General features: G+C 42.8%; 1 long non-coding RNA gene across 3 annotated transcripts in view; it reads left to right on the forward strand.

Moving 5' to 3' along the window:
• Positions 1-21,789, forward strand: part of LOC308257046 — a 145,478-nt gene that overhangs the window by 64,849 nt on the left and 58,840 nt on the right. Inside the window, exons 6-7 of one of the 3 annotated variants that reach the window (XR_013961505.1) lie at positions 10,516-10,694; positions 11,181-12,594. The exons of the other annotated variants lie outside the window; for them this stretch is intronic. This is a non-coding gene — a long non-coding RNA (uncharacterized lncRNA). Of the gene's footprint in view, positions 1-10,515; positions 10,695-11,180; positions 12,595-21,789 lie in introns of those variants that run through there. 3 annotated transcript variants of the gene reach the window in all.

A 21,789-nucleotide genomic window follows, 5' to 3' on the forward strand; every position in this document is an offset into this window, starting at 1 on the left:
AGTCATTAGCAGCAAGGTCCACAAAGGAACTATTTCTACCGAAACTCAGCTCTCTTGGGGCTTCCTTTCCTCTCTTACCCGCCCCCGCCCCCCATGGATATGACCATAAGGAGACATCACAACTTTGACCACAGCAATGTTGGGTACATTGGCTATCCCCATCCTTTTCCTGAAGATCACTCTATCATTAAAAATAATTACAGCCGAAACCGGTTTGGCTCAGTGGATAGAGCGTCGGCCTGCGGACTGAAGGGTCCCGGGTTCGATTCCGGTCAAGGGCATGTACCTTGGTTGCGGGCACATCTCCAGTGGGAGGTGTGCAGGAGGCAGCTGATAGATGTTTCTCTCTCATCGATGTTTCTAGCTCTCTATCCCTCTCCCTTCCTCTCTGTAAAATATCAATAAAATATATTTAAAAAAAATAAAAATAATTACAGATTTTTAACCTCCCAACACACACACACACCCACGCGCACACATATCTTTCAGTGATGGTGCTTCTAGTGTCTGTTGCTTAAGATAATACTAGTGGTCACAAGCTGGTATGGACAGGATAACACATTTAAATAGGTTTAATTTTTATTCATTGAACTGCATTGACAAATTTGAGACTTATTAGTGCTTATATATGTGGAACATTCATTTGCACCACAGACAGTGCAAGGTATAAATGATAGATCTCTTGCATGAATTCCAGTACCGGGGCACAGAGCTAGTCAACTATCTCCCTTTACTTCACACACCACCAGATCCCTCTGACCCCTTTTGACATCAGACTCAGAAATGAGTTTGGAGACTGGGCCAAGATAGGCCGAATGGTTAGGCCTTAAGATTCCACCTATTGGTTGTAAACCCTCTGGCTAAAGTACCAGGCCGTGGGAGTACAGAGAGGGTGGGATGTGGGGGGAGAGAGTATGGCACCTGATATGACTCCAACCAAACCTGGACCTACTCTTTGTCTTCCAACAGAAGATGGGGGAGAGGAGGCAGGGAGAGGGAAGAAAAGGAGGAAGGAGAGAGGGAGGAGTGAGGCAGAGAGGGAAGGAAAAGAGGTAAGGGAGGAGGGGATTGTAGGCTGAGCCTTGGGGCTGGGCAGAGCCAGACTGATGGGGGTGTCTATTCCCATTTGGGACTGACAGGCCAGGTAGAATCTCAGGTTTGAGGCCAAATCTTAGGGAAGCAAGTAGTGGTTGTCTTGGCAGCCTGATACAGCCTGGGTGTAATCTGACTCATAGCCACTAGGGTTCTGAACAGGGGGCAGTGCCAGGCTCTCTGTACTCTCAGCATCATCTTTCCTTCCAGCCAGATAGGCCCCGGCTCCAAAGACCCAAAAGGCAACTGAAGAACAAACTCACTAGCACTTACTTCCCTGAGCAGTTTGCACTTTAAGAGGACACTCCAGAATATTACTTCTATTACCACTCTAAGTATTACTAAAACTATTACTTCTTCTCTAGTCAGTTTTAGCAATTTTGATTTTTTCTAAAAAATTTTAAAATGTTAGAAAAGTTCAAAAAATTATTAGCATAAAAATGTTATAGTCTTTTATTTTTATATCTCTACTGTATTTTATTTTTATTCCCTCTTTCATGCCCAGTATCGCTTATTTAATGCTTCATGTCTTTTTTCATGATTACTTTTGTTAGAAGTCAATTTTCCTTTTGAAGAACCAGCTTTTGTGTATTCATCTCTGTTGTTTCTTTGTATTATATTTCATTAACTTTTAATTATTTTAAGACTAGTTTTGTAACTGAAAAGTACTACAAAGGGTCACTTTGTCATACAAACTATTATGAAAAGACCAGATACCCAAAAGGATGGACAAAGCATTAAAAAATGAAATTGATGTGGCTTATAAACATAAGAAAAGACCTTACTTGCGAATAAAACAATGCATCTTTAATGGTGGACCTCTAGGCTTGCTTGGGGAAGAGCGGCATTTTAGCTGAGCATCCAGTGGAGGGAACCCTGGATTAAAACCCCAGGCTGCTGATTCCAATCTGATGTTTATTTACTGGTACTAGGCAAGGCACAAACCTGTTTCCTCCTCAGTAAATCGTGACTGATAAAAAATAGCTCCACCTGCCTTACTTCATTGGCTATTGTGTCAAATTAGATATGGAATGTGAAGAAGATAAAACCTGAATGCCCACTGAGCCCTCTGCCCCTAGTCTTTCTTCTCCCACAGGTGACAGTAGAGGGGATTGTGGATGAACCCAGCCTTGCCTGGTAGAACCACTTACCGGGCCTTGGCCCTTATATTAGGAACATTATTTTGAAGGGAAGAAAAGAGTGTTATTCTCTCTTTAGTTCACTGTGCCTGCTGTCTTATCTCTTCTTCAGCTAAGTTTATTTATGTGGTCTGTAGCTATAGATATTACAAATATGGAAATAAAAGAAACGGAGGTTTTAAAAGTATTATTTTAAAATAAACAAGAAATAAATCCTTTACACGTTAATGTAATTTTTATAAAAATATGTTTTCTAAAAATAAAAAAAGAGAAGAATCATATTGTTTTACAGTTTTGCAAATCTCTTTAATGACTAGCTTAAGAGAAGATAGCTGGATTCTCATATAGGCTTCTGTATTCAGTCTATTGCAGTATGTTTCTTTGGTTGGAGTAGATGAACAAAATCCAGCTTCATACAGATTTGTGGTTGGAAAAAGTAGGAGTATTTTAATAGCCTTTTCAGATCATTGTAGCTATCTTTGATATGCCACCAAAACTGGACAAAGCCAGTTTCTGAAAGATTAGTTTGCAGTGTGGAATCTGAAGTCACATCAATGAACTACTCATACTCAGCTATATTAAACTCTCTTGGTCTGTCTTACACCTTGAGTAGGTCTTTTATTCATGTCTGATTTTATAACATCATGCATTGGTTATGTGGAAAACAATGACTCAGTGAGTTATGCAGATCTTTCAAAGTGGACACATTTCATTCCACAATATCAGATTTTTTTTTTGTTTTGGCCCTGAGTGTGGGTTTCTTTTTTCTGTTTATTAAGTTCTTTCCATTTGTTGTTATTATGTTTTCATCTCAGATTTATTAATATCACCACTGATTTAATCAGCAAAGTCTTTAGGTATTGGGAAGCTGTCAAGCTCCTGATATGGATATGTTTTCTTTTTCTTTTTTTAATATATATATTTTTATAAATTTATTTTTTATTTTTATTGATTTCATAGAGGAAGGGAAAGGGAGGGAGATAGAAACATCAATGATGAGAGAATATCACTGATCAGCTGCCTCCTGTATGCCCCCTACTGGGGATCAAGCCCGCAATCCGGGCATGTGCCTTGACCAGGAATTGAACCGTGACTTCCTGGTTCATAAGTTGGTGTTCAATCACTGAGCCACGTCAGCTGGCGATACAAGTTTTCTAAAATTCTAGTTTCACTTGACAGCTCAAAAATTTTATCATTGGCAAAAATTACTATCAGTTGTTTTACTTGATGTGAAACATCATTCATTTTCAAGAAAATGTCTTCCAAATACCTAACTCTGAATAATCAGTTTGTCAGTTGTTCTTTCTAATAAAAATGATGTTCCACAGTAAAAGCAGGTAGTGGAGAAACCAAGATGGCGGCATAAGTTATACACCTGTACGTGCTGCCTCTCACAACCACACCAAAACTACAACTAAAAGACAAAACGTCTATCACCCAGAAACACGGGAAAGCTGGCTGAGTAGAAGTTCTACAACTAGAAGGAAAGAGAAAAGAGCATTGAGATGTGCACAGCACAGAAAAGCTGAGGTATGCAGGCACGCGAATCGGGCTGGCGGTTGGCGACTGGGTGCGCTGTTTCTTTCAACCCGAAGGGAAACACAGCTCCCCATTACTCTGAACTCCAGTTTCCAGCGAGACTCTGGGGACCCAGACCCCTATGGGGAGAAGCTGTACTGTCTGCCATCGGGTCGGAAAGTGAGGGTGGCTTCCTTGCAGAGCTGCGCGCAGGAATCATTGTTTACTGCGCTGGGGCGCGGGATGCAGGGACTTGGAAACGCGGAGATGCAGAGATGGCTGACTGGCAGCCATCACTGTTTGCCACGCCCTAGTGACTCCCTGAGACCCCGCCCCGCCCAATTTACAAACCCACCCAAACTGTACGCAGCGGCTTTTGCATATAAATGGCCTGCCCTATCACAGCTTAACCTAACAAACTGCAGCTCTTGTCAGACCAGGAGAAATCTGCAGACCTCGCTGTAGCTCCTGCTGGGTGGCCTCAGACAGTAGCTGGCCTGCATGCCATTGGAGATCCAGAAGCCAGTGTACCTAGTGGTCAGTGTGAGACGACACCAGATTTCAACTTCTCACATCCATAAGTGACACATTCAAGAGGCAGACTCAGTGAACACCAAAGCCCCACTGAAACAAGTCCTGCCCCATAAGGGTGTCTCCAGCACAGCAGTTCTTCCATTATAGGCACAGTGGGTCCTCACAGCCAATTGGCCTGGAGGTCAATTCCTCCCAGTATACCAACAGCAATCAAGGCTGAACTACAAGACTGTGCACTCGGCCTAAAAAGGGGTGCACCAAGAGTATCCACCTCAGGTGATTGGGGAGGCTGAACCACTAGGCCCTATAGGTGACCTACCACACAAAGCCACTCCATCAACACAGGGAAGCAGCCAGAATGCGGAGACAAAGAAATGTCACGAATGAAAGAAATGGAGGAAAGCAAACTACTGGACATAGAGTTCAAAACCACATTTATAAGGTTACTCTAGAATCTGCTAAAAACCTCTGAGGAACTTAGTGAGACCTTTAAGGATCTTTTTTTTTTTCTTTTTAAAATATATTTTATTGATTTTTTACAGAGAGGAAGGGAGAGGGATAGAGAGTTAGAAACATCGATGAGAGAGGAACATCGATCAGCTGCCTCCTGCACACCTCCTACTGGGGATGTGCCCACAACCAAGGTACATGCCCTTGACCGGAATCAAACCTGGGACCCTTGAGTCCACAGGCTGACGCTCTATCCACTGAGCCAAACTGGCTAGGGCACCTTTAAGGATCTTAATGAGAATGCCAAAAAAATGGAAAAGGAACAGTCAGAAATTAAGCATACACGGTCTGAAATAAAGAATATACAGAAATTCAACAGTAGATCAAAGGACCCCAAGAATCAATCCAAAGATTTGAAACATGAGGAAACAAAAAACACCCAACCAGAAAAACAAAAAGAAAAAAGAATCCAAAAATATGAAGATAGTGTAAGGAGCCTCTGGGACAACTTTAAGCGTACCAACATCCGAATTATAGGGGTGCCAGAAGAAGACAGAGAGCAAAATATTGAAAACCTATTAGAAGAAATAATGACAGAAAACTTTTCCTACCTGGTGAAAGAAATAGACTTACAAGTCCAGGAAGCGCAGAGAACCCCAAACAAGAGGAATCCAAAGAGGACACATCATAATTAAAATGCCAAGGGCAAAAGACAAAGAGAGAATCTTGAAAGCAGCAAGAGAAAAACAGTTACCTACAAGGGAGTACCCATACGACTGTCAGCTGATTTCTCAACAGAAACTATTCAGGCCAGAAGGAAGTGGCAAGAAATATTCAAAGTGATGAACAGCAAGAACCTATAACCAAGATTACTCTACCCAGCAAAGCTATCATTCAGAATTGAAGGTCAGATAAAGAGCTTCACAGACAAGAAAAAGCTAAAGGAGTTCATCACCACCAAACCAGGATTACATGAAATGCTGAAGGGTATTCTTTAAGAAGAGGAAGAAAAAGGTAAAGATAAAAATTATGAACAACAAAATGACAACAAATACATACCTATCAACAAGTGAATCTAAAAATCAAGTGAATAAAAAATCTGATGAACAGAATAAACTGATGAATATAATAGAATTAGGGGCATAGAAAGGGAGTGGACTGACAATTCTCAGGGAAAGGGGGTATGAGGGGTGCGGGAAGAGACTGGACAAAAATCTTACACCTATGGATGAAGACAGTGGCAGGGGATAAGGGCATGGGGTGGGGTGGGGAATCAGGTGGAGGGGAGCTATGGGGGAAAAAAGAGGAACACTTGTAATAATCTGAACAATAAAGATTTATTAAAAAATAAAATAAAAGCAGGTAGTTCAACTCTCAGTGCAGTCAATCATGTAAATGCGTCCATTCAGTATGCAGCAGAAGTGCTTTATGTATAGATGTTAATAAGGTCTATACTCAAGGGTAATACTTTAATGAATAATTATTACTCCATCATGGACATTCTTATATGAAGCTGGACTTTTTGTTAAGCCTTAAGTGCATGGGTGGTGAACAATATGACTTCGTTGATTTGTGTTAAGGCTCCAGCAGTTTTACTCACTGTTGCTTTTGCATTATCAGTGCAAATGTCAACACAGTGAATACTGCAAAAAAAAAAATCTTGGTGTTATTATAAAAATGTTCTTCATCTCTTGAACACCTTGGAAAGGTCTTGGGGACCCCCAGGAGTCCAGCAATCATAAATCACACTGATCACTGTGACCAGGGGTAATAATAGCTCATGGCCTTGAATACCTCAGTTAACCTCCCTGGGCCTTAGTTTCCTCAAGTTTAAGGAGAGCCTGGATGGGCTCTTAGTTTGTCTACACTACAGAACCATGTTGGCTACTCCTTGAAGCTACTTCTCCCCTAACAGCTGTAGTGCTCTCTTTTTCCTCTCCCTCTCTTATGTCTCCTTTCCCTTCGTAGCTCCTCTCAGCCCACCTCCTACAGGTCGGCGTCCTCCTTGTTGTTTCACCTCTTCCTTTACTCCCTTGGTGATCTTACCCCTTCCTTGGTCTTTAGCCATCCCCTACAGGATGACAGCTCCCAAATCTTCACTTTCAGATCAGTATCTGTCCCAGGTATCTGATCCAATTCTATGATTCCACCTGCCCCTCAGACTTCTCCACTTGTGTGCCCTACCTGTATGTCTAAACTGATTTAATCATCTTCCCCCACACATTGCCTCCTCCTCCAGACTAGCCAGTTGTGGTTAATCCATCATCCACTCAACTGCTTATGCCAAAAGCCCAGGAGCCCTCTGTCCCTTCACTCATCTAACCACCCAGGCCTATCATTTTTGCCTCCTAAATATTTTCCCAATCTCTCCCTGCAGTCCAGCTCCGTCACCACTACCTCAGATCAGGCCCTCATCATTTTTTTTTTTTAATTAAATTTTATTGATTTTTTTACAGAGAGGAAGGGTGTGGGATAGAGAGTTAGAAACATCGATGAGAGAGAAACATCGATCAGCTGCCTCCTACCCACCCCCTCCTGGGGATGCGCCTGCAACCAAGGTACATGCCCTTAACCGGAATCGAACCCGGGACCCTTCAGTCTGCAGGCTGATGCTCTGTCCACTGAGCCAAACCAGTCAGGGCAGGCCCTCATCATTTCTTACCCAAATTATTACAAGAGGCTCCTCCTTAGTCCCCTTTCCCCTTTCCAACCTATACTCTATAGCTCAGGCTAGAAACTACAAGAGTTATCTTCTCATAGTTGTTTTTCCCCCCACTAAGTAAATACATATTGGCCCAGCAGGCATAGCTCAGTGAAGGTCATGGTTCGATTCTTGGTCAGACACATGCCTGGGTTGTGGGCTCGATCCCCAGTGTGGGGCATGTGGGAGGCAGCTGCTCAATGATTCTCTCTCATCATTGGTGTTTCTACCCCTCTCTCTCCCTCTCTGAAATAAATAAAAATACATTAAAAAATACATATTGAGAGCTTATCATGTCAGACACTGTGCAGGGTGCTGGGGATATAACATAGAACAAATAGCCAGTCCCTGGCCTTCAGCACTCACAGTATACAAAGGGAGAGAAAAAGTACAGGCCACAGGTAATCAAGACAGTGTGATAGGAGTGCTTGAGAACCCCTAGAAACCCTAGCTAAGAGTAGCTGAGCCTGAGGGGTGGTCAGGGAACACTTCCTGGAAGAAGCAACACTCTGAAACTGCTCACTGGGTAGAAGTTAGCTAGGAGTGGTGGGAGTATGTGAAAAGCTTTCCTGGTAAGTTGATTATCTCATTTCCCTGCTTAAAGCCCTCTTCTGGGCTTCACCACTGCCTGTAGGATGAAGTCCAGGTCCATACCATGGAATACTACCATTGTGGCCTCATCTACCATTCCCCTGTATTCAGCCTGAGCTGCTTTCAGTTCCCCCAAACCCCGCTCACTCTGCCACAGCTCCAGGCCTTTGTATACATGGTTCCTCATCTCCTCCACCCTTCACACCCACTGGATTACTAGGCAGCTGACTCAGGAGACCTTCCCTGACCCTCCCATGTAGACTTTGTGGCTCCCTGTCCTGTACTCCCCACCTGTGCATACACTTGGACTCCTGTGCACTCTCACATCGTTAGAGCTCATTCACATGTGCCTCTGATTTTGGCTTCTACTTGCCAGTGCAGGTCCTGCCAAGTTCCCACACCCCACAAGCATTTTGGGCGTCCTCAGAGTGAGGGTCTCCCATGTGCTGGTGGATAAGGCTAGACAGTTACCACCCCCAAACCCCCAGCTATCTTTTTCCCTTCCCTGCTCTGTAACCTCCCTTTGCCCCTGCCACACCCCATGGAACTATCAGTTCTGCTGGACATTGCCACACCCATCAGGCACCCCACACCTACCGGGAACCACTGACACTCCTGTTGGCATGAGGTCAGCCATTCCACTGTAAGAGCAAGGCTATGGGACTGATGGTATCCTCTTGCTTTATACAGCTATAGGGTATGGCCCCACAGATATGTCTAAATCATAAATACCACTCTAACTCAGAATTATCTCCTTTCCACTGAGCAAAGCTTTGTCTCTGGGATAGTTCATGGTACAGTCTCTTTCTCTTAGAAAGCGTTCTTTTCTAACAGCCCCTCATGCAAATATACTTCCCAAGGTTCTGCCCACCAGAGGACCAGATAGGTGTGACCTGCATCAGCTTTATCTCTAGCCTGGAGGCAAAAGATATATGGGTATTTATTTTTAAAAGTAGATTATATAAACAATATTGATTATAGCTTCATCATTTAAAAATCCAAACAGTTAAAAATCCCCTTGCATCCCTCCCCCTATCCTGAAGCTTACCCTGCTGGTAGGCACTGTTAAATATTTGGTAGAAATGTCCAGACTTTTGTTCTGCATTTACACACATATGTGTGGCGGGCATAATATTTGAGAAATTAATTTCCACCCCCTCCCTAGATTTCCCCCTTTTCCACTCTCAGGATTATGGAACTCATTTCCTCCTGAGCTAGCTCCCCAGATTAGAAAATGGAATCTACTTTCAGGTGTCTCTGGCTTTGTGTGCCCATAGCTTATTCACTTAAGGCAGTGGTCGGCAAACTCATTAGTCAACAGAACCAAATATCAACAGTATAACGATTGAAATTTCTTTTGAGAGCCGAAAACCGACTTATGTGCATTGGCCACGAAGTTTCAATCGCACTGTAGGTGCGCGCCCACACGTGGTATTTTGTGGAAGAGCCACACTCAAGGGGCCAAAGGGCCGCATGTGGCTCGCGAGCCGCAGTTTGCCGATCACTGACTTAAGGGAAACTTTGGGATTCGAGGAATAGCTCATCAAAGAAAAAGGATTCTTTTGCACAGACTGGATGTCTTGACTAGAAACAAGATAGAAGAAGGAGTTCACCTGGAGTGGAAAGACCCCCAACCCTTTGAAGCCCTCCTTACCCAGACTGTCTGGGGGCAGGAAAGACAGGGGAGAAAGAACTGTGGTCTCTACCCTGACTTTTATCAGCTTACCTGGGCAGGCAGGAGTAAGATCCCAGGGAATGGTGGCCACGTGGTTGGGCAAGCTGTGGAGAGACAGGTGATCTGGTCCAAGATTCCTGGCTGCCCACACGTGGCACAAAGCAGCAGAGGCTACTAGACCTGGCTTCAACAAACTTCACAGCCACTTCCTCTGTCCCGTGCCTGGCATTTCTCAGTGTTCTGGAAGACTTGTACACACCTGGAATTAAGTTTCCTCTTGGCAGGATGGAAGCTTAACATAAACATTGAGTTGACTTATAGAAACTAACATTTAGTTTCTTGCATACCTAAATTTGTGAACTGCGGCCTGTACTATTCATGCTTGCCCCTTTTGAAAAACAACTCATGATATATATATTTCTTCAATTTATGCTGTATTAAAAAAAATTTCCCACAGCTGTAGATACAGATTTATGTTATTCTTAAATTTCTTAAAAATACATGCTCATAGTAGGAAATTCTAATAGTACTGAAGGAGAAGGCAAAAGTTCTCAGTCTATTCCCACTTTCTAGATGCTAATAGCTTCTTGAGAGTTCTAGAAATTTTTTATGCAGATAAAGACATGTATCTATTCTATATAGCTCTTTTTATATACAAATACTCTCCAACTAACGTGTTCCCCGAAAATAAGACATCCTCCGAAAATAAGACCTACTTACAGTTTCCTTCTGGGTGAAATATAAGGCATCCCCCGAAAATAAGGCTCAGGCTCTGTCTCAGAATGAAAATTAATTTACCGTAAACTGGTCGCTAGGGCCGCCCCGACTGGCGGCTAGCAACCAGTGACGTTACGTGGAGTCCTGACGTCACTGCTGTGTGGAGGCGGAGCGGAGGTCGGAGTGAGCGGTGAGCACAGCGGGAGAGAGGAGGAGACTTTTGCAGATGCGTGTAGAAGAACAGGAGGATTAGAGCGGACAGGATGCGGCGAAGGTGGTGAGTGCTGGTCTGTCTCTGGTGACACTACCCGATGCTCGCGGCCGCCTTCATGATGACTGAAGGTTCTCAAGTCAGTGGCAGACCCTGCTCCAGCCCAGATCCAGGCCCCAGCAAGCCCAGTGACAGTCCCCAGGCAGGCCCCAGGGGGTAAATGTCTGATAAAGGGGTAGGAGGGATGTCTGGTGAAGGTGTTCAGTGGCACAGGGGTGGGGGAGGGGGATCACTTAAAATGACACAGGAGGATCAGAGGGGGCAATCAAAATGACACAGGAGGATCAGAGGGGACAATCAAAATGACACAGGAGGATCAGAGGGGACAATCAAAATGACACAGGAGGATTAAAAGGGGTTACTAAAATGGTCATCCCCCCTCTGATTCTCCTGTGCCATTTTGATTCCCCCTCTGATCCCACCTGTGTCATTTTGAGTGACCCCCCTCCCCCCACCTTGATACCCCAATTCCTTTTTTTTTTTTACCCCTAGAAATGAGCGCAAAAAGAAAAAGCTACTCCGTGGAGTACAAGAAAGGAATCATGGAAGACTCTTGGGGCCAAAATCTTACTGCTTTCTGCAAAGAGAAGATGTTGAGTATCCGATTGGTTTGAAAATGGCAAGCAGAGTATGGTAACCTCATTGAACAAGTGAACAAGGGAAATGCTAAAAAGCGCAAGTGTGGATCAGGTCGGCAACCATTATTTTCCAAGCTGGAAGACCTGATCTGTGAATGGGTTGTTGACAGGAGAGCAAAGGCTTTGGTTGTGAATAGGGCTCAGATTCAAGAATTTGCCCTTGCAATGGCACCACAGTTTGACAGAGTCCCCGAAGACTTCAAAGCATCACAACACTGGCTGGATAATTTCCTTCAGCGAAGTGAACTGTCTTTAAGAAGATCTACAACATTGTTTAGGTTGGAAGATACTCAAGTTATTAAGTGAGCACTTGCATTCAAGTCCTGTATTGATGATGCTGACTTCTCTAAATACAAACTTTCCAACATGATTGCTATGGATGAAACTGCAGTGTTTATGGGCCAATCATCTCAAACAACAATTGAACAGCGGGGTACCTCCTTAGCGTACATTCCCTCCACTGCTTACTAAAGTGCACATGTTTCCTGTATTTTGGCAATTCGTCTGGATGGCACTAAAATCCCACCTTTAATCATTTCTAAGGGCAAGAAGGAAAAGATTGAACGTGTTTTGGGCGTTTTTATTCTTGAAACTGAAAAAGCCTGGGCCACACAAGCAGTTATAAGGAAGTGGGTCGATTTAATGCTGCCGCTTGTTATGTGAGGGAGCCAAAGAGGTCTGCTAGTCTGGGATGCAGCCAGCACTCAACGCGCTAAAGACATGAAGACATTTCTTCACGAAAGAAAAATAGATCAGATAATGATTCCCGCAGGAATGACGGCCTATCTTCAGACTCTTGATATTGCAATAAACAAGCCATTCAAAGACAATTTGCACATGGAAATTAATGACTACATTGAAAATAGAATGGAGAAAAATCAGCGTGGAAACTTTGTGAAACCTAAACTGCAAGAAGTTGTGACTTGGGTGAAGAATTCATGGGAGAAAATCACTGACAGTTGCATTGCAAATGCACTGCGAGCGGGCTCCCTTGACAAGAAGTACTCATTTAAAGACAGTGCTATTGCTAAACATGAGAGATTTGGTCCACTGATTCTGAAAGAAATGGAGTCACAAGAAATTCACCATGAAATTCAGGAATTGGATTGTTATGATGATGTTCCAGAAGATGATGACATGATTGTCATTGAATAAATGAGTAAATTCTTGATACTGTAGGATTCACAGTTTGTCTGGTTTGTGTTGACAACTACTGTACTACCGTACCATATACAGGTAATAAATTTCCTTTATTTTCATTTAACAATAAATGTGTACCGTATTCTTCTTCATGGAAAAATAAGACATCCCCTGAAAATAAGACCTAGCATGTCTTTGGGAGCAAAAATTAATATAAGACACTGTCTTATTTTCGGGGAAACACGGTATATATACTTATCTGCAACTTATTTGCTTCTTTAACAATGTGACCTTATTATTAAATAAATTGCATTTAAAGTAGATATAGTCCTACTTCATTTCTTTCCGTGATGCTCAATATTCCATAGAATAGATGTGTCATGTGTATTTAACTAGGTGATAGGCATAAGTTTCCAGATTTTTAGCTATAATCAATTAAGGGCACAATGAACATAATAATAGCTAGCATTTATTGACCACAGACATCTTTCTTTGCATATAGTCAGTCACATAACCCGTATAACAGCACAATGAGATAGACCCTATTATTGCCTCTGCTTCATAAATAAAGGAATTAACTCAGAAAGAGGTCAGTAACTCCCACAATCACATGTCTGGGAGGTGGTAGATCTGGGATTTGAACCATGCAGTTAGGTCCCAACCCTGCACTCTAGTATACCACCCGGTGCACCTGTGCTAATGTATCTGTATAGAATACATTTGTAGCACTGTACTTGCTGGGTCAAAATAAGTGTGTGTTAAATTTTAATGTGAAATGGTCAGAAGATTCTTCCATGAGAAGAGCAATATGCTTCTTTTTAGAATCGAGTGCAGAGCCCACTTGTTTCCTGAGAAGAGAGGGGCTGCTGCTCCTGTGTCCAGAGGCCTCACTCGTAAGGGCCTGTTCTCTGCCATGGCCAGGGCTTCATCTCTGAATTCAGTCTGGCCTTCTCCCCTCTGGGCTGGACTGGGCTCCCAGAAGTCATGTCCTCTAACTAAGGCCATAGCCACAGGCTCCTGGGGAATTCAGCTCTAGCCTCCTTTTCTCGCTGTACTCTCTTGGTCTCTCAAGGTGAGAGTACCTCCCAACTGGAGTGCTGCCTCAGCCCCGGTTTTCTATTCCATCTGCAAGAAGAGAAAATGGCAGCCCCCTGGAGAAAAAGAATTGGCTGCTCTTTACTTCCATATCTGCAGCTCCTACATCTAACCACAAGGGGCCCAGTGGGGGACCTCCAGGCCTAGATCCACACCAGACCTGGAGGTGGGCCGTCAGAGTGTGTGAAATGGCTTCTCCATAGGACTCTATCAGTGGTTCTGAAACAGAGGCAATTTTGTCCCTCTTCCCCCATACCAGCTGGGGACATTTAGCAGTGCTTGGAGATATTTTTGGTTGTCACAACTTCGTTAAGGGGGTTTGCTACTGGCATCTAGTGGGTAAAGAGAGGCCAGTGATACTGCTAAGCATCCTATATTGTACAGGACAGCTGCTCACAACAGAGTTATCTAGCCCAAAATGTCAGTAGTGCTGAGATTGAGAAACCCTGGGCTACAGTGGGCAGACTGCCCGGCAAGTGGCTGTCACTGTGACTCCCTCTGTTTTTGTTAACAGTGGCAAACACTTAAGTCTTGATCACCTAGAGTTTGCCACTGTTTGGAGTGTTTTACATCCTTTAACTCATGTAATCCTCACGAGTCTTTAAGGCAGGTTCCACTATTATCATCCCATTTACAGATGGGGAAGCTGAGGCTTGGAGCTCTAAAGTACCTAGTCCCAGGTTCCTGCGGTGGCACTCCAGGCTTGGCTTCCATATAGCCTCTCACATGTGCTCATGGTGAGTGTCCCAGGACTTCTCTCCTCTCTCTGCTTCTTCTAGAACCTTGGGAGCACCACGGATTGTTTATGTCTATACAAGGAGAGAGAAAAAAGTGGTTGGTTTTCTTGCCCTGATTCTGACTCCATTTCTGATACCATTAGTATTTTTTTCTTCAAAGGGCTTAATTGAAGTAAACACTGATTGCAGAGATTATGGACAATCATGACAATTTACTAGTTGAATTTGCATGAAAAATTCTGTCACTCCTACAGTGGTTTCTCAGAGTCCTTTCCGTCTCGGGGCCTTCAGACTGAGATGCTTTTGAGTAGTTTTGCTTAGACATGAAAGCAAACTTTATCATCCAGGAGGACAAGGAGGAGCTGGTGAGTCAAGCTTGGGACCAGAAACACAGGTTGTCTGCCCACAGTTTGGATGAGGAGAGTGCATCTCTAAAGGAGGTCTCCAACAGCCAAGATGGGAAGTTGTAAATGGGGTGAGGGTGGTAAAAGAAGTGGGAAGGGATCTGTTGGATCAAAGCCAACTTCACCCCAGAGGAAATACTTACTGGCTCATTAATTATAGGATGCCATAGGATTGGCTTTGCCTCTGGTTGTGGGTGCAATAACCTATGCTTTAAACAGTCCATCACTCAACAGTAATTAGCACAGGACCAGATTGACAGGTGGCCCACAAACACAGTCTCAAACCTGACCTGGAACTGGGCTTGGATGCCACACCTGTGGAGTCAACCAACCCATGTTTTGGCAGCCCACGGGTATGGGCACAGAAGTGGCACATTCTTTCTTGAGCCATTTGCTGAGACCTTGCTATGTACTAGGCACTAAGAGGAACACAAAAGAAATGTAAGACACAGGCCATACCCACAGTCTAGAGAATTGAGGAGATAAGGTTAAGTTTAAAAAGTTAAAGAGCAGCACATGAAATATAAATGTCACATATAAGGGATTTGGATGCTCAGAGCAAATAGGAGTTCTGGACAGGGATTCTCCACCAGGTGGATGGATGATGGTGGTGGGGGGTTCTACATCACACCTCCATGTTGTAAAAGAAGTAGGAAACACAAAGAAGAACAAAGAAAAAAATTAAAATCATACTAACTCTTGTCAAATACGTATTGTTATTATTTTGGTTATCTCCTTTAAGATATTTTCCCCCGTGTATACATATGAATATATACACATATACATATTTTGTTACATAAGTGGATTCATGTGACTTACATTTTTATACTTAGCAATAAATAAATTTCTTAGGATCTTTTGTATTTTATTGTGCACTTATTATAACTAATCCCTTGTTATTGCCCCATAGGTTACTAACAGCTATGACCTATATAATACTATATCATACTCTGTGTACATCCCTTTTCCCTCACATCTGTACTTTTATCCCTAGGACATAGTCTTTACGTAGGATTACTAGATCAAAGTATATGTACACTTTGAACTACTTGGATATGTATTGACCATTTGCCTTCCAGAAAGGATATATCAACTTAGGATCTTACCACCTGTCCTATGAGAGTATCTTTCACTACATCCTTCCCAACTCTAGGTATTATTATTTTTTTTAAATTGCAGATTTGATAAGCAAAAATAGTATTTCATTGTGCTGTTTTATTTTGTTTTTCTTTTTTTATTATAACTACACTAGTGGCCTGGTGCATGGATTTGTGCACATTGAAAGGAAATTAATTAGAAGAAATATTTTAATATCACTATTCCCCCTTTCTCTATAATAGAAGTGTCAGAGATGAAAGAAAATTAGTAAAATATATATGAAAATAATATATAAATTGATTAATAAACAACAACATGGAATAACAACAACAAAAACATGATATAAAAACAACATTGATAAAAACAATGAATGATAAATTGATTAAACTTATTCTAATATCTCCCTGTACACCACATTAAGAGTAAAAAAACTTTCAGAGTGCTTGACTAATTTGCCTTGTGATGAAGTATTTACAAACTTTAACTTTAATGTCACATGCTCTTCAAACTCAAGAGAAAGCAATATATAATTGACCATGTCTGAAAATGGGTTCAAGTAGGAATATTCCTATTCTGTCTAGAGTTTGTCCTTGTGATTTATTAATAGTCATTGCAAATGCTGGCATCACGGGAAACTGCCTTCAGATTAATTTAAATGGGAGGCCAGTGTCAGACGGGGACAGTTGTGCCAATAGTTGGTCTTCAGACATAGTCTGTCGATGCCGCCACTTTCAGCTTCAGAATGTCAACAAAAACAACCAAATTTATGATTGACAATGACAGATCGAAGCACACGCATGCGATTGGTGCCAGCGAGAGCTTTATATGTATTGTGCATGTGCAAGTCAAGGTTTATTTTTAGATTGCCAGTGCGTGTCATATGTACCAGATGGTCGGTCACTTAGCCTTTTATATATATAGATAGACCTTTTTTTTACAGGCTAATTAGTCATTGGTGATTCTCTTTTGACAAATTGTTTGATTATATGCTTTATCTCTTTTTCTATTAGAAAGTATATTCCTGCCCGGCTGGGATGGTTCAGTGGTTGAGTGTTGACCTATAAACCAGGAGGTCATGATTTGATTCCTGGTCAGGGCACATGCCCGGGTTTCAGGCTCGATCCCCAGTGTGGGGCGTGCAAGAGGCAGCCAATCAATGATTCTCTCTTACCATTGATGTTTCTATCTCTCTTTCCCTCTCCTTTCCTTTCTGAAATCAATTTAAAAAAAGAAAGTATATTCCTTTCTTTTTCATTTCATTTGTGCAGTATTATTATTTAGTGTGGTTTATTCTTTTTGTCTTATTGATTATAAGAGTACTTGATATATATTCAGGGTATTGACTCTTTGTCTTTTTTTTTTTTAATCCTCACCCGAGGGTATTTTTTCCATTGATCTTTAGGGAGAGAGAAAGGGGAAGGGAGGGAGGAAGGGAGAAAGAGAGAGAGAGAGAAACATCAATATGAAAGAGACACATCGACTGGTTGCCTCCCTCGAGTGATACGACCAGGGCTGGGCTTGAACCTGCAACCAAGGTATGTGCCCTTGACCTGGAGTCAAACCCATGATCCTTCAGTTCAAGGGCTGACATTCTAACCACTGAGAAAACTGGCCAGGGCTGTCTATTTTTTACTTTCTGTGATTGATTGATTGATTGATTGTTAATCCTCACCCGAGGATATTTTTCCATTGATTTTTTTTTTTGGTGGGGGGGGGGATAGTAGAAGAGAGAGGGACAGACCAGAGAGAAACATTGATGTGAGAGAAACACATTGATTGGTTGCCTCCTGCATGAGCCCAACCAGGGCCTATGCTGGGGAGGAGCCTGCAACCAAGGTACATGCCCTTGACCAGAATCGAACCTGGGACCCTTTGGTCTGCAGGCTCTATCCATTGAGCCAAACCGGGTAGGGCTGTATTTCTTACATTACAAATACTTTGTCCTGGATTGTCGTTTGCCATTTAGTTTTTGTTTACTATTTAAGCATTCATAAATCTAAGATGTCCATGTAGTCAAGGTACTCTGTACAGGCTGTCCAAACCACTGAGCTGGAGGTGGCTGTGACTGGAAGCAGGGAGGTCCCTGCGGCCCCTGCGCTGGCACAGGGGTGGCAGGACAAGACTTGCAGTCAGGGCCAGGCTGGAAAGGATCCAGCTGGGCAGATTCTAGCCAGAGTGGGGAGGTGATCAAGATGTGACTTGGGTGGGGAAGTGAAGAAGGAGGGGGAGTCTGGGGTGACTCGCAGGATGCTGTCCTAGACGACAGAGTGAGCAGGTAGAGGGTGAGCCAGAATCAGGAATATAGGAAGCGGGGCAGGGGGCAGAGATTGTTATAATTCCCTTTGGGATTGTTGACGGAGGCTCCTGCTGGAGAGAACTTGGTATTTGGATCTCAGCCTGGCCTGATTTTTGTCTTGTGTCAGCTCAGAAAGGCTTTTTCTGCTACAGAATTATATATTCACATAAATTCTCTCATAGTACTTTAATGTTTTTGTTTTTGTTGTTTTTACATTTAACTTCTAATCTAGATAGAATTTGTGGTATTTTGGTGAATTGTGACAGTTAAGGATTTAACTTATTTTTTCTGAAGTCATCTATGATTAAAATATCTATCTTTGCCCTTCTGATCTGAAATACTACCTGTATCTTACAATTTGCTTCCATGTATATTTGGGTCTGCTTTCAGTCTCTGTGGTCTGTTCCAGTGAATTGTTTGTTCCATCTGTTTTGATCACATTTTCTTTAAATATGTATCAATAGGTGCTTGGGTAAGGTATATATTTCATCATGCTTTTTCTCTCTCTCTCTCAGAATTTTCTTTGCTCTTTTAGGATAGACTTCAGAATCATTATGCCAAGTCCTGCTCCCTTGGACTGCACAGTGGGACCTGGAAACAGTTGATCCCAGTTGGGCTTTTTTAAAATCATAAGTACAAACATTCCAGAAGCTGTGTTTGGTGGGGCTGGACTTTCCTCTTGGTACAGACTGTTTAGGAAGAAGCTCCTCACTGCCATTGACCTCCACTTGGGGCAGCCCCCAGACTCTGGCCCAGATAGTCCTGTGGACCCCCAGAGCCCCTGTGTTCATACTGCTATGGCCACCACAGCATCCAGCCATAGCCCCCCTGTAGCCAAGCCAGGCTTTACTGGATTTTCCTGTCTATCTTGCAAGGTCCCTGCCTCCGGCCAGTGTTTTCTCTAAGCCTGTTCTCCTCTAAGGATTTCCTATGGGTTAGATCTGGGGATCTTTTCCTAATCTGTTCTTAAATGTGTTATTCCAGAAAGAATTCTTCATAATTGCCAGCATCATGATAGCTTTTTCCTGGTTGCTTTTGTGCATGCATGTTTTCCGTATTTCACATTTGTTACATTCTTTCTTATTCAAGTGAGGTTTTCAGGATCGTTTTTATTGAGTAGTCGTAAACATATAGTAAACTCACAGATCCCAATCATGTATCTCAGTGAATTTTTCCTTATGTGTACACTATATAACGACCACCCTGATCAAGGAATTTCTTTTCCAGTTAAGAAGTTGTTGGTGGGAGGTTGGGTGGAGAGGGAAATCATGAGTATGCCCCCAGGATGCCATATTTTTCTAGAATTATCTTTAAAGGGTGTTAAAGAGTGAGCCAAATGTCAAGTTTGTACAGTGGTGTGGGGAGCAAAATGGTTAGGAGTAGTGGGTCATGTTCCAATCCTCCCCCTTTACTAGCCATGGGACTTTTGTGCCTCAGTTTTAACAACTGTAAAATGGGTGTAGATAGATGATATAGCTCCTACCTCACAGGGTTGTCATGAAGATTACATGAGGCAGTACAAGTAAGTGCACAGAAATTTTTAATTGTTGTTTTTGTTGTTATTAATCAAGAGGAGGAGGCGGCAGTGGTTCTTAATGAAGGGTATGCATCAGAATCACCTGGGGCACTTTCGCAAAATACACAAGCTCAACCTGGCCAGATGTACTGAGTCAGAATCTAGATTTTAAACTCCTCTCCAGGTCATTCTGTTGCTTATTAATAGTTAAGAGCCACTGGGCTGGAGGTGGCTGTGAATGGAAGCAGGACAGCCAGTGGGTGGCTCCTGTGGTAGTGAGGGCTAGAGGGGATTGAGCAGGGCTGATGCAAGTCAGAGTGGCGAGGTGGCCAAGATATGGTGGCTTTGAGTGGTGGAGCAAGTAAGCGGGGGAAGAGTCTGGGGTGACTCACAGGGTGCTGACCCGAACAATAGAGCGAGCAGGGGGAGGATGCTAGAATGGGGAATAAAGGAAGGAGAAGAGCAGCGGGCCAGAGATGGTTATAATTTCCTTTGGGATTGTTGAATGGAGGCTCCTGGTGGAAATCAGTTAGTATTTGAATCTCTAGGCCTGGGCCTGTGGTGTTTTTCAGGGAATCACTGATATGAAGGAGCTAGGTAAAGCCATGGGCCTGGTCATTGAGTGAACATAGAGGACAGAAGAGGGCCAAGTTCACAAGCATCCACTTGTGAACCTTCATTCACTTCTTATTCTTTCTCTAGAAATAGAAAAGTGCTTCTTTCTCATGTAATAACCCTCTTGCTGAGGACCGTGGGGGAATGAACTCAGTCTTTAAACTTGAAGATGAATATTGACTGTGGGTCACTTCCTTTCCTCATAGGTCTCAAAGTTTTCCACATCTTCTGATGGAGGAGCTTAATCCTTATCCATCAGTATCCTCAGATGGGGCATTCATTTAGGGGCAGAGTCCTATTTTCTGACATCCCTTTACCCCCCAAGTTGTCACACATACTCAGCACCTCATGGATGGCTTCTTAGACTATGACTCTCTTCAGGCCCTTGAGATCAACCAGTTACTCTTTGGTAAGAATTTCACTATCTCTTCCAGAAACATTTACACTTAGAACTAGAGGTGTAATAGGACTAATGGAAGGTGTTGCCTTCCTGAGGGAAGGTGAACCTGGGATGGATTATTCATTTGCTCACTCTAGAACATCCCTGTCCAATAAACCTTTCTGCATTGCTGGATATGTCTTTCTGTACAATACAATACCATAGCCACTAGCCACAAGTGGCTATTGAGTATTTGAAATGTGGATAGTATAATTGAGGAACTAGATTTTTTATTTTAATTTTATTTTTTGTTAATCCTCACCTGAGGGTATTTTTCCATTGCATTATTATTATTATTATTTAGAATGTCCTTCCTTTAATCAGAGCAAGGCAATCATGGTTAACAGAGCATGATTAATATTTCTTATAACTATACCTAGCCCCCAACATTCTATTTTTAAAAAAATATATATTTTTTATTGATTTTTTTATAGAGAAGAAGGGAGAGGGATAGAGAGTTAGAAACATCGATCAGCTGCCTCCTGCACACTCCCCACCGGGTATGTGTCTGCAACCAAGGTACATGCCCTTGACCAGAATCGAACCTGGGACCCTTGAGTCCTCAGTCCGATGCTCTATCCACTGAGCCAAACCGGTTAGGGCCCAACATTTTATTTTTGCCCCTAACATTTCCCCACTGCTATTTCTATCATCTCATATCTATGAGATTAGTTTTAGATGAAAAGTCTCATCTTGCTGGACTCCATTTACTTTTGCCTTGAAAGTAGTTCCCCAGGGATGGAATACAGTGAATGCAGGGTTTCCATTGCTTTTTAAGAGACAGTGGAAGGGATTTAGGGAGAGGGAGAGGGAGAGGGAGAGGGAAGGGGGGAGGAGAGAGAGAGCGAGAGAGGAGAGAAAGAAACATCAATGTGAGAGAGACACATCGATTGGTTGCCTCGTGCCAGGAATTGAACCTGTATCCCAGGTACATGCCCTTGACCAGGAATTGAACCTGTGAACAGGCCGACACTCTAACCACTTAGCAACACTGGCCAGGGTTAGATTTTTTTATTTTAATTAAAAGTTAAATTTAAATGGACAAAAGAAAAGCAGATACTATTAGGTTGCATTTACTGGATCAATGAGATATAGGGACACTGGGTCTGATACCCCACTCGCT

The sequence above is a fragment of the Plecotus auritus genome, assembly GCF_963455305.1.
Source record: "Plecotus auritus genome assembly, chromosome: 8".
In the NCBI taxonomy this organism is placed as follows: Eukaryota; Metazoa; Chordata; class Mammalia; order Chiroptera; family Vespertilionidae; genus Plecotus; species Plecotus auritus.